Source organism: Malaclemys terrapin, chromosome 2, assembly GCF_027887155.1.
Source record: "Malaclemys terrapin pileata isolate rMalTer1 chromosome 2, rMalTer1.hap1, whole genome shotgun sequence".
NCBI classification, from domain to species: Eukaryota; Metazoa; Chordata; order Testudines; family Emydidae; genus Malaclemys; species Malaclemys terrapin.
In genome coordinates, this window is record NC_071506.1 from 270678760 (window position 1) to 270696224 (window position 17465).

Consider the following 17465-nt stretch of genomic DNA (forward strand, 5'->3'; position numbering starts at 1 on the left):
AAATTTACACCAGCTGAGGATCTGACTCATAACTTTGATCTTAAGTGTCACTTTAATCAAAGGACAGAATTTAAAAATTAAGATGAAATTGACAATTTCTGGACGTACTGTTCCACATTTCACTCTACCGGTACATGTAATGTTCAAGTAAGAGCAGCCAAGGCAAAATGAATCAGTCACAAATAAGAGAAATAGGTTTAACAATAAATACTAAGGCGAACAGCTGTAACCCAGCCTTTTCGTGTCAAACAATTCTTTATGTTCCTGGAATCTCGTTTATCATTCCCACCCTGCACTGGCCATTTGGCTCTCGTATGCTATTTCTGTTTCAATTATTCTGGACCTTCTAGGAAAGTTTCTTAAAATTACATCCCACATATCATCACAAGTGTGGCTTATAGGGCTAAGTCTGGTCCCCAAGAGAGGAAGAAACCCTTCCCATGGGTAAAAGAGCAGTATCCAGAGCCAGTTTGCAGCATTGATATAATCTGTGTTGCTTCTGCATCCCTGTCCTGCAGGAAGCAACAGCTAATGCATCCAACACAGCAGCAACAATGATGGTCTATTCCTCCAATTCATTCCTTCTTCAGGAACCTCCTGCACCAGTCCCTTCCCCCCTCAATCTTCACCCTGCACATCAGAATGATGTGGGGTCTGCTATAGCCAAGGCTCTCCACAGCCACAGAAGAGAGACAGGATTTACCCAACAACGCATGCTAGTGCCTAGAGACTTGGCTTGCTCTAAAACTATTAAAAGACTCCTGGGGCATGCAGACACGGACTATTGATCTGCCTGATCTACCTACATAATATAGGCCTCAAAATCTTCATGATAGAGGTCACGATGAAGAAAAAATTATTGTCTTGAATAGGATTAAAAATGACATTGAGAAGCAGCTTTGACCCTAAGAGCTCCTTAATGCCAACTGGCAGCGGGCCTGCTGTTCTGTAACTCCTATTGGACCATTACAGTCACTAGACCTAAACACATTGCTCTCATAGTATTTCTCTGTAAAGGGTATTGTGTGACGTATCAAATGAAAGCTAGTGGCATACCAGGCATTAATATCATTGTGTGATGTATGTATAGATGGTGTATAAAGAGTTATGTATCTCTGCTGGAAAAGTGTTCCTAAAATATGTTTTGGAGGCAGACTTGATCAACAAGTGTGTCCTAGACAAAGGAATGTTGATTTGCCTGCATCTCTCATGTAAATTGAGCACGGTGATGCCAGAGACAATGGGCAGTTCATTTGCATCTGAGGTAATCACATTATCATGAGGGTGAGGAAAGAGCATGGTATCAGCACACCGGACACAAAGCAGCTGAACTCTGCGGGGAACTTTGACTCTTGAGACAAAGACAACGCAATTTGGGAATCCAAGGAGAAGCAAAAGGGCATGTTGTTCTTCATCACTCAGGGAACAAAGAGGCCAGTGCTCTTTGCATCTATGAACAATGGCTCCCCAACCATGTGGTTAGTAACACTAATGAAATAGCTGTAGGTGAGAACTGCTTTAGACAAAGCTTGGAGTCAACTAGTGTTGTATGTAGGCTCTTCAAAGCATGTTCTACTTTTGTTTTGTTTGTAATCATTTCTGCTTCTATTATCTCTGCTTAGTATCTCCAGGTTACTTAACTGTAACTGAGATTCTTCAAGATGGACTCTGCACATTCACGGGAGGCTCCAGACTAGTGCAGCCTGAATGGTAGCTGTTGGTGAGCTCACATGCCTCCCTTGTCCCTCCCCTCAGAGAACATAGAACATTCCAGAGTGAGAGTATGAAAAGGGCATGGCCTACCAGCTACCTCAGTTCATTCCCCCGGGACCCCAAGCCCTTTGATAAGTAGCGCTCCAAGATAGTGTGGAAAGGCAAGCGGGAAGTGTGACAATGCAAAGTCCAGCTCAAAGAACCTCATTTACAGATAAATAACCTTCATTCCTCCTTTCAAATGTCCTCTGCATATTCCCACTCATAAAATAGATTAATAGGCAGACTAGACCAGGTGGGAACACAGAGTTTGAATTAAATAAGCACTGCTTTGCCAAATCTTACATCAGATCTAGATTCAAAATCTACAGCGTAGCATTAAGTAAAGGTGTGGACAGAACTCCACGTTGCCATTCTGCAGACTTTTATTAGAGGAATTTGCCTAGAAAAGACCATAGACCCTGTCTTCAATCAAGTAGAATGTTTCCTAACTCCTTAGGGAAAGGACAACCACTTCAATTCATAAGTTACTTTAATACATAATCTAATGCATCTAGAAAGTGTTTGTATAGAAATAGGTTTTCCCTTGTTCTTTCTTCCATAAGCAATAAACAATTTGGTCCTATTTAAATAAAAGGCTAAAGCCCTTCAAACATCCAGAGTATGCAACACAGTCTCCACATCACGTGTATGGTGTTTTGGAAAGAAAACCAGCAAACACATGGACTCGCTTACATGGAAAGCTGATGAGACCACTTTTGGTAAAAAGCTTGGGTGTGTACAAAGAACTACCTGGTCTTTATGAGAAAAAGAGTGAATGACAGATCAGCCATCGACGCATGCAATTCACTGAGAGGTCTTGCAGACATAGTGACTATCAAAACATAGTCTTAATGGACAAATGAAATAAATTACAGCTTCCCAAAGACTCAAAAGGAGGTCTCATCAGTTGAGAGAGTACTATGTTTCAATCCCAAAATGGCATAATGCATCTTATTGGAGGGCATAAATTGTTAAGCCCTTTAAATAACCTTTTAACTGCCCTATTAGTAAAAATTAATTTTCTCTCCATAGATACATGATATGCAGATATGGCTCAGGGCTTTACCTTTACCATCAGTGAGAGCGATCTGCTTTTTTTTTTTTTTTTTTTTTTTTTTTTTTAAGTGCCACAAATATTATAAAATGTAACTAATTGGTCCCATAAGTGACTCTATCCCATACATAGAAATCCACATTAAAATCCTTTTCATTTATGACTGTAGCATTATCTTATGGACTCTTTCCTAGAATGCAACAATACATTTTGCATCTCTAATGAGCAATTCTTTTCTAACAGTCCCAGGATGCTACATCCCCTACCCCCCATTGTTAGATGGAATGACTGAAGATCTGGGTGATAGATCATCCCATATTGCTGGGCCAGCAAGTCTTGTACCAGAGGTAAGGGCTCCATTAGGCTTTGTGGTAGGTGAACTAAGTCCTGATACCACTGCTGTCTGGGCCATGCTGGCACTATTAAAATTACACTGGCCTTGTCCTTTCTTAGCTTATTTATTTGAGGGACAAGATGGGGGAGATAATATCTTTTATTGGACCAGCTTCAGTTGGTGAGAGAGACAAGCTTTTGAGCTTACACAGACCTGACAAAGAGCTCTATGTAAGCTCAAAAGCTTTTCTCTCCCCCCAACAGAAGTTGGTCCAATAAAAGATATTACCTCACCAACCTTGTCTCTCTAATATCCTGGGGCTGACACAGCTCCAGCAGCACTTATCTTGTTTATGATTTTCTGAATGAGGGGACTTGGGAGAAATGCATACATCAGACTCTGACCCCAAAGTAATAGAAAGGCAGCCAATATTGATTACATCTCAGCCTGCTCTCGAGCAAAAATTCTGGCACTTCTTGCTATTGCTGGATGCAAATAGAGGTCATCAAGTTCCCCCATAAATTGAAAAGCTGTGTTATTATGTCCTTCAGAAACCACTCATGCATCTGACATTTTGACCTGCTCTGTTGGGCTGCAAGGGTGTTTTGTTCCCCTGCTACATTGATTGCCATTGGGTGAACATTGTGATCTATCCACCAGTTCCAAAGCTCTTCACCTCCGTGCATAACTGTAGAGAATAAGCCCACTCCTTGTTTGTTCAAATAATATAAACCAGTATATTATCTTTCCTACCTGAACTACCTCGTATTGGACCTAAGGTAAAAATGACTAAGACCAATCTGATTGTTCTCAGCTCTACTATGTTCATATAAAGACTAACTACCACTATGATAAATGGATGATAAAAGGAACTAAGTGGTTACAATTGGCTCTAGACACAGAGGCCGACACCTGAGAAGTTATCTTTCTCTGGACTTTGTCACTGGACCTCTCAAAGTTGGAGGAAGACTATTTTTTTTTCTTGGTGGAATTATCCGGAGCTGATGATGGTCTATGCATTGTCTTGGGACTCTATTCTCTGCTGGTTCCAGATGTATTTGCCAACACGACTGCTAACATAATTGCTTGTAGTCTATTCTGTCTCTTTCTTTGCTCTCGATGTAAATGTAGTGCAAATTGAACACTTGGAAGGTGAGTGTCCTGCACCTAAACATGACAGCCACCTAGCACATGTATCAGACGCCAGAAAAACCCCGGACAAGATGCACATCTTTTGAAACCAGGTTTCTTCTTTTGGCTCCATTAAGTACCAACTATCCTATTATAACTAACTGTAAAACTAAACTAACTACAGCCTTCTTAACAACTAAGATATAAGCCAGCTAACTAATCATGAAACCGGGAGGATTCTGGAGCTCCACACAAATCATTCAGCTGGTCGCAGTTAGAAGGAAGTGAGGTGACTGGATTGCCATGCCCCTTTATATCTTCACCCTGGAACACTCTATGCTCACTGAGGGGAGGGACATGCATGCGTGTGCTCCAATGGCTACTGCTAGCTAATGCTCCACCTGTCAGGCTTCACCAGTCTGGAGCATCCCAGGAGTGTGAATATACAAGGACGCTTGAGTAAAACACTGAAATCTCTGTTTTTTTATTAATAAACTTATTCTTGTTTTATTATAAATTCATCTCAGACCTGTCAGAGTCAGATGTGCATCCTCAGCTGAGCCAACAGACTGGTGTGTATTCTGTCTCTTTGGAGGCAGCTAACTTGGTAATTTCTGCAAGTGTCCAGGAAAAGGGGCTGGATACTGCAGAGGAACGCTCTTCCGGGTGGTTCGAGAATTGGGGACACCAAGAGTTATCTCCAAGGCAAGGAAAGGGACCCGCAGAGTCCTGAGAAGTTTGTTGGGCTGGCAGCTGACGCACAGTATAGCAGCAGCAGCAAATCTCTCTCTAGCTGAGGCAGAGGGGTAAACAAGGTTACTCACAGTTCTAACGAAGTGTCACAGCAACATTTGGGCTACTCGTGTCTTTTCATTCACTCAGAAAGCAGTGCTGCCGACCTTTCCTGGGTTATGCATGAAGAAAATTTCTTTATGATGAACCTAACAACCCTTGGATGTGGCTGGTGCTCCAGCTCAATTCAGCTGAAATACCCTTTACATTAAAACACTGACCCCTCAGGGAAGCCAGTTTTATTAAGACAGCATTAGGGTAGTTCAGTAAATCACACATTTGCAAACAATTTAATTAGAACTCCATCCTATGAGCAATATGTTAGAGCAACATCACATCCATAGAAGGAGAATGTTAATATCCAGATCTCTCTGTAAAGAGGGGAATTCTCCCATCTAAGCTGGCAGGTGACAGAGGAACTTTAGCATACCAATATTCTATTCCCAGCTCAGTCATTGACCCTTTGTGTGACTTGGGGAATGTTACAACCTTCCGGTGTCTCAGTTATCCCCCTTTTACAGATGGAGAAACATTTACTCACCTTGGTAAAATGCTTTGAGCTCTAAGGATGAAAACCCTATATAAATGCTAAGTATTATTAGTTTAAGTTTGCATAGTTTATTGTACCTATTTGGGGGTGATTATATTTTCTGCTAGGTTACAGTTTTTTTAACAATATGCAATCTTCAAGATGTTGCCTAAACAGGCACTATACTGCACAAAAATCTATAGGTGAATATAGCATACGCACACATTCTCTACATGCTACATTTTCTTGTTCATTTGGTTTCACCAAATTCACAATTAAAGCAGGACACCCAATCACACTGACTGACCTTCCCATGATGAGAAAAACTTGTGATGTGCCTCAAGATTCATTGACAAAAGTTCTTAAGTGGACTTCCATCGCTAGCCAAGAAGAAAGCAACTATGTCAGTAACCATTCTGATGCCACACTATGTGAAGATATGTAGACTAGACAGATAATGACCTTGTGAGAAAAAGATGGCTGAAACCAGAGATGCTGGAAAGTAACTTACTGGGTAAGGCGACAAGAGTAGATGGATGCAAGTCACACAATTTTTCGGTTGGTGAGTGCCAATCTGAATATGGGCTATTTTATTTCTAGAATTGAACCACACATGAATTTAAAATGTGTTAGGTAATGAACCTTGCATTGTTCTGTATATTCATTTACAGTAAATGAGGGAAATACCTTATCTATTTTTACCAATTCCTTATACACAAGCTAGAGGATTGCATAGCAAATCAGCCTAGGTCAAATGAGAACAAAAACAACATTTCTTCTGTGATCTTCAACATAACATTGCATCACATTTTTCATAGACATGGAAGAGAATCTTAAGTTGGGTATTAAAATTCAAGGGCAGGTGCTGTCTGGCCTAGAGCATACATCAATTAGAGACACGAAAAGCAGCAGATCAGTTGTTGAAAATGCTTCGTTACAGCAAAGACATCTGCATCTCTCTCTCTGGTGCCATAATGGCTTTGAGTTCTCAGTAACTCCCATTAACATTAATCTGAGAACAACAGATGAGCAATCGAGATAACAAGGTGGCAGTTATATGGCACCTTCCAGCCCCATCCATCTAGGTCCTTATCGGGCACTCTCCTCTGCAGTATCTGAGCGCCTCCTAAAAAAGAAACAACACAAGGAAGGTTCCAACAAGTACTTTGAATTTTTCCTTCCTCCCTAGAAAGTTAATGGAATGTTTTGTTCCTTTCGTGTGTGTGCAAGTGCGTGCGTGTGCACACGTAAGAGAGAGAGATGAGCACCTCCTCTTCCTCCGCAACCTTTTTTTCAGTAGCTCTTGCTCTCGTTTTGGACAAGTTAGGCTAAAGATGTGCATCCCAAAGGATCTCAGAGCAATTTACAAAACTGATTTGGGGAATTTGGCCTTTGATTTGGTTGCAGGAATAGGCCCCATAATTCATCTTCTGCTGAAGTACATCCACCATTAGGATGATAGGGTGATTGTACAACACAACAGCTTAGAATAGGATGTAAAGAATATTTCATCCAGTTTAAAACTACAAGGAGACATTTAGGCAAAATAGTACTTACTTGAAATGGAATGTTTCCTGGAAGCCAGGTTGATAAATTGTGTTGGGGGGGATCTTTAACAAAAAATAATCAGGAACTTGCTTGTACATGCCATCCACAAGACAACACCTCTGGTAGTACAATGATCTATAGTACCATGCTGTGGCCCTTCATTCCAGAGGGTCTCACATAGTGGAGTGTCAACCATCTCCATCACTAAAATCCAGACGTCTGCAGAAAGTGGTTTTCCTTTGAGATCTCTGATCCAAGTATTGACTCTGAGGCAGGGGCCATCTTTGTCATGAACTTGTACAGTGCCTAGAACAATGTGGCCCTGGTCCATGACTGGGGCTCTTAGATGTTACCGCAGTACAAATAATAAACAACTCAGCTTAATCTATGCCTATAGTATTTGTTAAGATCACAGTGAGGGGGAGTGACTTCAATGTTGTTTGCTAAAGAGAAGAGAAATGTTGAAGGTTCTGTATCAATAGGAAGCAAGGTGGCCTCAAAAGTGGAACTATGAAACACAAATGAAGCACTTCTAGGGCTTCCTGTTGTGTGACTGGGCAAAACTCAGAGAGGGAAGGGCCTAGGTGTGGTTCCTCAAAAGCCATCTGACATAAGGCTAACAGTCCTATGAAGTGATGGTGTTGGATTCTGGAGATAGGTGGAGGTATTCTGACTTAACAAGATGATTTGTGGAATAAGTCAGCAGGATGTGACTTCTCAGCTGCTATGATGGAAGAGAGGTGGGCTTTCTATGCCTCTTTCATGGCCAAGACCAGCTGGAAAAAATTCCTTGTGCTGGAGCCTGCTTCTATCCATGATTTTCTGCACTGAGCCGTAAGTTTTTTTTTTTCATTCCTGCTTATGCTGTTACAGGTCTGAAAACAAAGGAGATCTGGGAGGCTGATGGGGAGGGAGTTGATGCTTTAATGCCACAGAGTGGGAGCGGTAGTGGAAAATGAGCAATCATAGTGATTTACTAGACCTTCTATTCCATGGCCTTTTGGTGGACTAGAAGGACTTGCAAGGAAGTTTTGGAATTTGACTGTATCTAGGAGATCCCAGGAGTAATCTATTATTGTTGCTTTGTGCCTGAAGACCAGAAGGATTCTGCTCTCATCCCACAGAAGAAGGAAAATCCAGCATAGGGACCACAGTTACCAACCTTCACATGGTAAATAAGCACCCTGACTTTCACAATAAGCCAAAAATCAAGCTAATCCCATTTCAAAACAAGGCCAAAACAAGCCAATCCCTAAGAACTCCAACGCTGTGTGACTAGATCCCCCTGCCATGCAGTCTAGGACTGTGGTGGGCCTGCTGTGCATCCCGACTCTCTTTCCCCTACCTCCCCCTTGTCCCTGCTTGCCAGGAGCCGATCAAAAAAAAAAAAAAAAGACGCAACAAGCTACAAGCCAAACAAGTAACAAGCTACAAGCCAAAAACTAGCCAACAAGCAAATCACAAGCCAATTAAGCCAAAAACAAGCCCAATTTCTGTGTTTTTTTCACGGGTTTGGCATGTCTGATAGGGATGTGTTTCTTGCATTCCCTATATTTATATATAAGCTGAAAAACTGGTTCAGAGTAAACTCAGCTGCATGCCTATGTCCAGAGACTAACTGGGAGAAACCTAGGGTAAGTATTGTGAAGATGAAGTTTTGGGTCATTGCATCAGAAACATTGTCAACCTGGATGCTGAAGGCTCCCAGGACAATATGTTTTAGTAACTTCACCACCATGTCAGACAGTATCACAACGTGCTCCCCGCCAGAACCCTTTGCTTTCTGCAGTTCCATATGTGAGCAGAATGCACATGTTGGACTTGTCTCTGGATTCAGAGTAGTTGAAAGTGCTCAAATGAATTTGCCTCCAAGTGTCCTTTCTTGCGTTTGAGTTTTTAGGGGTCTAAGTCTGAGAAGCAGTGAGTAACCTGGCTGTCTGACATGAGCTAGCACCAAGCCTGCAGCTCCCATCACGCGGGCCACTTTGGGGGGGGGGGGGGGGGGGGGGGGGAGTCGTTTGTGCTAAAGTTCTGAATAAGGGTCCTCCTAAGCACTGATCTTGCATTGCTCAGTAGGAGCTTGAGATCCTGGTGTTTACCTGTCCCTGTTGCACGCCTGTGTGAAGCGGTTGCTGCCTGACTGTATTTGATTGGCCACCGGTGTCTAGTGATATGTGTTCCGAGTGCAGGTCTGCCCTTCCTAGGAGTGTTTATTCTGGATAAGACTTGGATTGTAGAGAAGTAGTGGTGGGTGAGAGTTACTGTTTCGGAGTGTGCCAGATGTGCATGGCTCAGTTAAGTACAGCTGGTCTACAGAAAAATTTGCTCCAAATGATATTTTTCATTGAAGTTCTCAGTGAAAAATTTCAACTTTTCAGCCAAGGATTGAAAGTGAAATACTGGCTGAAAACTGAAATATTGCAATTCAAAACGGAATGTTTTGAGCCCACAGTTCAGGTGCATTATGCTCCTATTCTCCTGTATGAGAGAGGCTCCCTGGCCAGATTGCATTCAAAAAATGAACATCTGTTGAACTCCATCTCAGAGGACCTAATCAAAAACCTCTTGAAGGCATTGAAAAGACTCTCATTGACTTCAGTGGTGTTTTGGATCTGACCCATGGTTTCCAGTGATGGCTGGAGCAGGTGTAGAGAAGTTCCTCAGGGCAGACCTGCTTCCCTAGAATGTATTATTTGAGTGTAAAAGTTTCATGTGCCTGCTTTAAAAATTAAAATGTGGGGTTTTTTTGCCTTCTGAGAAGACAACAGCTCATAAATCAATAAATACCACAGCCTGCACCCCTGAGGTGTATTTATTCATGAGCTGTTTGTCTCTGCATACACCCAGGAGGAAAAAGTAGCTTTAATAATAGACACCATTAAGAAAAGATTTTTAAGAAATTAGGAACATTGCACCAAAGGTTTTGGGCTTGTGATATAAATTTGCTCATGGTTAGAAGCCTAATGTGTTTAAGACTGGCTGATCCTACTTTAATGAGACTTTTTTTTATAAGGTTCCTGTTATAAAAACCTAAGGTACCCGTAATGATTTTAACACGCAGGCTTCCCCTTGGGACAAAACTGCTTTGGCTTTGCTACAATTTGTTTAGCGTAATCTTTTGGATTTTTTTTTTACACTGTATAACTAATGATAATATGGCTGCAATGTCTGATTACATCTGTCCCCAAAGAAAGAAACGCAGGATTGTTGTTTTTAAAGAAGTACTAGTTATAAAAGTTAGGAATTCCCTCAGCTGGGTGTCTATGCCTTAAGTAGTACAAATTTTATTCCCTTAGATGTTTGTTTGCTTACGTTTTACTTTGTGCATTTAGCCTTTCTGTATTATCCAGTCCCAATATAGAATTTGAAAGAGAATGATCCAGGCTGAAAAAAAAACAAACAAAAAAACCCCACAGCATACGTAGCTGCACTCTTCTTGGGCTAGTGTCACAATTTGCCTTTCATTGTTATGCAGCTTCTAGACAAACAACCATGGCAACTGCATCTAGCAACAGATTTTAATTCAGCTTTACATATTCATTAACTTTCCATCTTAGTTGGGATTCCACAGTTTTGAAAGATTATGCCTTGCTGGATGGTGGGTGTTGCATTTTTTTCTTCTGAAACTGCCTGTGCAAACAGAGCATCTGGCATTTTTAGATTGCTGAAGATCTTAGAGTAGTGTAAGCATACTACACACATTAGATTGGAAAGAAGGGAATTTTGATGGTAGGGTAAACTACTCTTGAGGGGAAGAAAAGACATGGGTCCTTTCCTGTTCATGCAGGACAGATTTTAAAAAGTCAGTTCTAACTATGACAAAAAAGCACTGCACAGTTCCATGTTTTGTGTATATCAAAAAGATTTCCAAATCAAGTATGCTCAGTTTACAGAAAAAGGAGCTGTTTTCTCTGTCTACCAGCCCTACAACCTCACCCTGTGATCTGAGAGTCAAACTGGTTCTCCTTTCTTTCTCACACACCATCAGCAGAAAAGATTCTGCAAGCCAAATTAGACCTTCAGTTACACCTGTGCAACCCTAGAGCCCTCAGGTAAGCTTACATAAATATAACTGATTAGAACTTAGTAAACAATTATGTTACTGATGCAAAAAATATATCTATAAATAGTTAAATACATCATCTCACATTCTCTTAACTATCAGCACTGCAGGGCTAACAGGAGTACAGAACAGCAAAAGGATGATTTAGGTCAGTGAAGATAGCAGCTATGCAGTATTGGTAACCCCATGCTCTCAAATTTCATGAGGCAGAATAATTAGAATGTCTTAAAAAATCATGAGATTTTAAAATAATAAATCTTCGATCTTTTATTTACCACTGGTATTTCAGTCTTTAAGGTTCACATTTTCTCTGCACTCATGATAGCTAGAAATTTGCTTTTCTTGTTCTGAAAAAGCTGATATTCTCACATATTAAATAACATGACTCCAAGAGCTGGGAGTTTAAGAAACACATCAAATATCACAGGAGTCAAATGTTGACAACACTGCCACTGCATATGCACAGGGAACAGATTTGGGTAGTGAAAATATGTCATTTTAGAGTAATTCTATGCAAAAAAGTGTCATCTAAAACAGTGGTTCTAAAAGCCAGTCCGCCGCTTGTTCAGGAAAAGCCCCTGGCGGGCCGGGCCGCTTTATTTACCTGCCACGTCTGCAGGTTCGGCTGATCGCGGCTCCCACTGGCCGCAGTTCACCACTCCAGGCCAATGGAGGCTACGGGAAGGGAGGCCAGCATATCCTTGGCCCGTGCCGCTTCCCGCAGCCCTCATTGGCCTGGAGCGGCAAACCACTGACAGTGGGAGCCGCGATCGGCCGAACCTGCAGACGTGGCAGGTAAACAAACCGATCCTGCCCGCCAGGGACTTTCCCTGAACAAGCGGCGGACCGGCTTTGAGAACCATTGATCTAAAAGACAAATAAAATAAGGACCATGCAGTTTTCTATCTACTGTAATTTAAAAGGATGACAGATAAGTCAACCATAGTGGGATTTGAACCTGTGGCTCAAGGGAGCCTAGCTATACCAAAGATGATACTTAGACTATTGTATTCTTATCTAACGTGACTGGTATTACTAGTCATGTATCTGCAGTATAACAAAATCGCTGCAGTTCTCCCTTTCAAAATCCCTACAATTAAAGCCCTCTCTCATAGAGAATCATTTTCTGATTTATAAGTGAGGGTCTAACACACTCCTAGTACTTGTGCAATATTTAACAGACAATCCATTACCCACCCACGCAGCTCCACCCCTACTCCACTAAGGAAGAAGTCTGAGTCAATGGATGAGCCTTATACCATGTCCAGCTCTAGCAGACCAAGAAGAAGATCAAGTTTGAAAATCAAGGGCCCTGCACTACGGTTAGGGTTGCCAGGTGTCCATTTTTTTATGACATTAAAAGTCCGCTCCACGGGGCAGCGGGGCTAAGACAGGTTCCCTGCCTGCCGTGGCTCTGCGCGGCTCCTGGAAGCAGCGGCATGTCCCCATTCTGACTCCTATGCGTAGGGGCAACCAGGGAGCTCCATACACTGGCCCCACCCCAAGCACTGGCTCGGGCAGCTCCCATTGGCAGGGAACCACAGCCAATGGAAGCTGCAGGGGTGGTGCCTGCAGAGGGAGCTGCACACAGAGCCACTTGGCCGCAGTTCCGCATAGGAGCTGGAGTGGGGACATGCCCCTGCTTCCGGGAGATGCTTGAGGTAAATGCCGCCCGGAGTCGGCATCCGTGACCTCCTCCTGCGCCCCAACCCCGAGACAGCCTGGTGAAAATGAGTGAGTGTGGGGAGAGCGAGCGACCGACCAAAGGAGGGGGGAATGGAGTGACTGTGGGTGGGGCCTCAGAGAAGGGGAGGGGTTGGGGGTGGGGCAAGTATATTAGGATTGCCAACTTTCCACTCACACAAAACCAAACTATGGCCACTCTGCTTTCAGTCTCCAGCTATTTAGACCTAGGGATTTTTGGCTCAAGAACCTCAGCTGATCTCAGCTACTCACAGGGTGATAAATCTGAAGTGATGGACAGACATAAGCAAAATATGATATGGGAGAAATTCCACTTAGGAACTGTCCTTTAATAAAATTTCCAGGGAGAGGTCACTAACTTCTTAAAGCCACTGAACTGTAAATGGCATAGCTATGAACTGCATGGTACAAGAAAACAGTTTGTAATCCTCTATTAATCCTTGCCATCAGGGCACATGCAGTACAGTTATAGACTGCAGCAAAATCATTTGAAGCCTTTATTCCACAGGGCCATAATTATATCCTGGCCATAATCCTTTAATGCATTAAAGACATACCGTAGAACTAAATGAACTAAAACATTCTCTAAGTCAGCCACATAAAAGTGACAGCCGAGCCAGCAAAGCAGGGTCTTAAACATGATGCATGGGTAATAAGGAATGGAAAATATGGTATAGAAATATCAAAATCCATAGTGCCAATCTGTACCTTTGTCACATCGACAGTTGGGTTCCCTAGGTCCTGGGATGTACAGAATATTAACTGCAGAGCAAAATGTGTCAAACTGCCACCAGTCAATCACATCAAGCAGAGGGGCAGGAATACATTTCTTGGGACTGACGTTTGAATAGAAGTCATTAATTTGATTGCAGTAAATGCTGACCCACACCAAAGTGAAATAAAACTGCAACCGAACATTTACCCTGAGGCCCTTGTGGATTAGAGTGCAGCCATATCTGTAATTTATATTCTCCATGCTATTGTCAACATCCTCCCACTTTTAGCTCAGTAAACTGAGGCTGACAAACTTATGCCATTTTTGTAAATAAAAGAGCACAGCATGTACTACAGAGAGTGAGATTTGGGTGCAGTCCAGTATCTTTCTGGGCAACCTTTCATACAAGGTTACAGCACACTATTCACACAGGGTGAAATTCACTCCTGTGCAGAAAGACAAAGTCTATTATGCACCACTTCAGTCCCACTGAAGCCCTATCAGTTCGGCTGCACTGCACAGGCCTCGTGTTGGTCCTCAGCATAGATGTGAATTATAACCCAGACACACACAGTCTCAATCTCCTACACAAAACTAAAATCACCACGTTAATTGAGATTAGGCTACCATATGGGTCTGCGGGGAGGGGGGGGAATCAATATCCATAATCCATATAAAAACCAACCACCCGTTCACACCTGTGTGGACTTTTTTCCCTTATAAAAGTAGCTGCCATTTTGCTGTTGTCCCCTAAGATAGTGGGGAACCAACGACACGCCAAAGCAGACACTAAAGATTATACCAGGGTTGAATTTCACTTTCCAGCTTTAAAAATTGCACCATCTGTTTGTCCATCAAAGCATAGTTTTCATGGCAGGAGAGTCACTTTTTCATGGCAGGAGAGTCACAGTTGCTAGATCGCAGGCCCTGGTTCTCATGGGAGACTTTAATCACCCTGATATCTGCTGGGAGAGCAATACAGCGGTGCACAGGCAATCCAGAAAATTTTTGGATAGTGTAGGGGACAATTTCCTGGTGCAAGTGCTGGAGGAACCGACTAGGGGCAAAGCTTTTCTTGACCTGCTACTCACAAACAGGGAAGAACTAGTAGGGGAAGCAAAAGTGGATGGGAACCTGGGAGGCAGTGACCATGAGATGTTCAGGATCCTGAACACAAGGAAGAAAGGAGAGCAGCAGAATACGGAACCTGGACTTCAGAAAAGCAGACTTTGACTCCCTCAGGGAACAGATGGGCAGGATCCCCTGGGAGAATAACGTGAAGGGCAAAGGGGTCCAGGAGAGCTGGCTGTATTTTAAAGAATCCTTATTGAGGTTGCAGGAACAAACCATCCCGATGTGTAGAAAGAATAATAAATATGGCAGGCGACCAGCTTGGCTAAACAGTGAAATCCTTGCTGATCTTAAACGCAAAAAAGAAGCTTACAAGAAGTGGAAGATTGGACAAATGACCAGGGAGGAGTATAAAAATATTGCTCAGGCGTGCAGGAGTGAAATCAGGAAGGCCAAATCACACTTGGAGTTGCAGTTAGCAAGAGATGTTAAGAGTAACAAGAAGGGTTTCTTCAGGTATGTTAGCAACAAGAAGAAAATCAAGGAATGTGTGGGCCCCTTACTGAATGAGGGAGGCAACCTAGTGACCGAGGATGTGGAAAAAGCTAATGTACTCAATGATTTTTTTGCCTCTGTCTTCACGCACAAGGTCAGCTCCCAGATTGCTGCACTGGGCAGTACAGCATGGGGAGAAGATGACCAACCCTCTGTGGAGAAAGAAGTGGTTCGGGACTATTTAGAAAAACTGGATGTGCACAAGTCCATGGGGCCGGATGCGCTGCATCCGAGGGTGCTAAAGGAGTTGGCGGGTGAGATTGCAGAGCCATTAGCCATTATTTTTGAAAACTCATGGCGATCAGGGGAGGTCCCAGATGACTGGAAAAAGGCTAATGTAGTGCCCATCTTTAAAAAAGGGAAGGAGGATGATCCGGGGAACTACAGGCCAGTCAGCCTCACCTCAGTCCCTGGAAAAATCATGGAGCAGGTCCTCAAGGAATCAATTATGAAACATTTAGAGGAAAGGAAAGTGATCAGGAACAGTCAGCATGGATTCACGAAGGGGAAGTCGTGCCTGACTAACCTAATTGCCTTCTATGATGAGATAACTGGCTCTGTGGATGAGGAGAAAGCAGTGGATGTATTATTCCTTGACTTTAGCAAAGCTTTTGATACGGTCTCCCACAGTATTCTTGCCGCCAAGTTAAAGAAGTATGGGCTGGATGAATGGACTGTAAGGTGGATAGAAAGCTGGCTAGATCGCCGGGCTCAACGGGTAGTGATCAATGGCTCCATGTCTAGTTGGCAGCCGGTTTCAAGCGGAGTGCCCCAAGGGTCGGTCCTGGGGCCGGTTTCGTTTAATATCTTTATTAACGATCTGGAGGATGGTGTGGACTGCACTCTCAGCAAGTTTGCAGATGACACTAAACTAGGAGGCATGGTAGATACACTAGAGGGTAGGGATCGGATACAGAGGGACCTAGACAAATTAGAGGATTGGGCCGAAAAAAACCTGATGAGGTTCAACAAGGACAAGTGCAGAGTCCTGCACTTAGGACGGAAGAATCCCATGCACTGCTACAGACTAGGGACCGAATGGCTAGGAAGCAGTTCTGCAGAAAAGGACCTAGGGGTCACAGGGGACGAGAAGCTGGATATGAGTCAACAGTGTGCTCTTGCTGCCAAGAAGGCTAACGGCATTTTGGGCTGTATAAGTAGGGGCATTGCCAGCAGATCGAGGAACGTGATCGTTCCCCCTTTATTCGACATTGGTGAGGCCTCATCTGGAATACTGTGTCCAGTTTTGGGCCCCACACTACAAGAAAGATGTGGAAAAATTGGAAAGAGTCCAGTGGAGGGCAACAAAAATGATTAGGGGTCTGGAGCACATGACTTATGAGGAGAGGCTGAGGGAACTGGGATTGTTTAGTCTCCAGAAGAGAAGAATGAGGGGGGATTTGATAGTAGCCTTCAACTACCTGAAGGGAGGTTCCAAAGAGGATGGAGCTCGGCTGTTCTCAGTGGTGGCAGATGACAGAACAAGGAGCAATGGTCTCAAGTTGCAGTGGGGGAGGTACAGGTTGGATATCAGGAAAAACTATTTCACTAGGAGGGTGGTGAAACACTGGAATGTGTTACCTAGGGAGGTGGTGGAGTCTCCTTCCTTGGAGGTTTTTAAGGCCCGGCTTGACAAAGCCCTGGCTGGGATGATTTAGCTGGGAATTGGTCCTGCTTTGAGCAGGGGGTTGGACTAGATGACCTCTTGAGGTCCCTTCCAACTCTGATATTCTATGATTCTATGATTAAATGTTGTTGCAGAGAAGCACAACATGGTCTCAGAGACATCTCAACATTGCAACGCCCAGAGGCTATCCCACCAATAAGTCATCACTCACCACAAAGTGATGTGATGTTGAAACATTGCTTTTAGGGTCCAGATTAGTTCCTTCTCTCCTCCCATTTACACAGACAGAAGGGTTAAATGTCACTCATCATATTTAACATTATTACCACTTGAATTTGTCCTAAGTGTGGAAAAAGATAAGTTGAAAAGAAAGTATTTCCTTTACCCTTTGCAATATATGGGAGATTTCCATTTTCTTATTTATGAATACTTGTTAGATCATTAACCCTGTACCCCGCACAACACAAAAAATCCAGCTTGCACTCCTATACTTAGTGCAATGATAAAACTTACAATACCTGCGCAAATCATACCCCTCCCCCTAATTCTGCTCAGTTTTGGTTTGTATGAGAGGCCATACGTTTTGA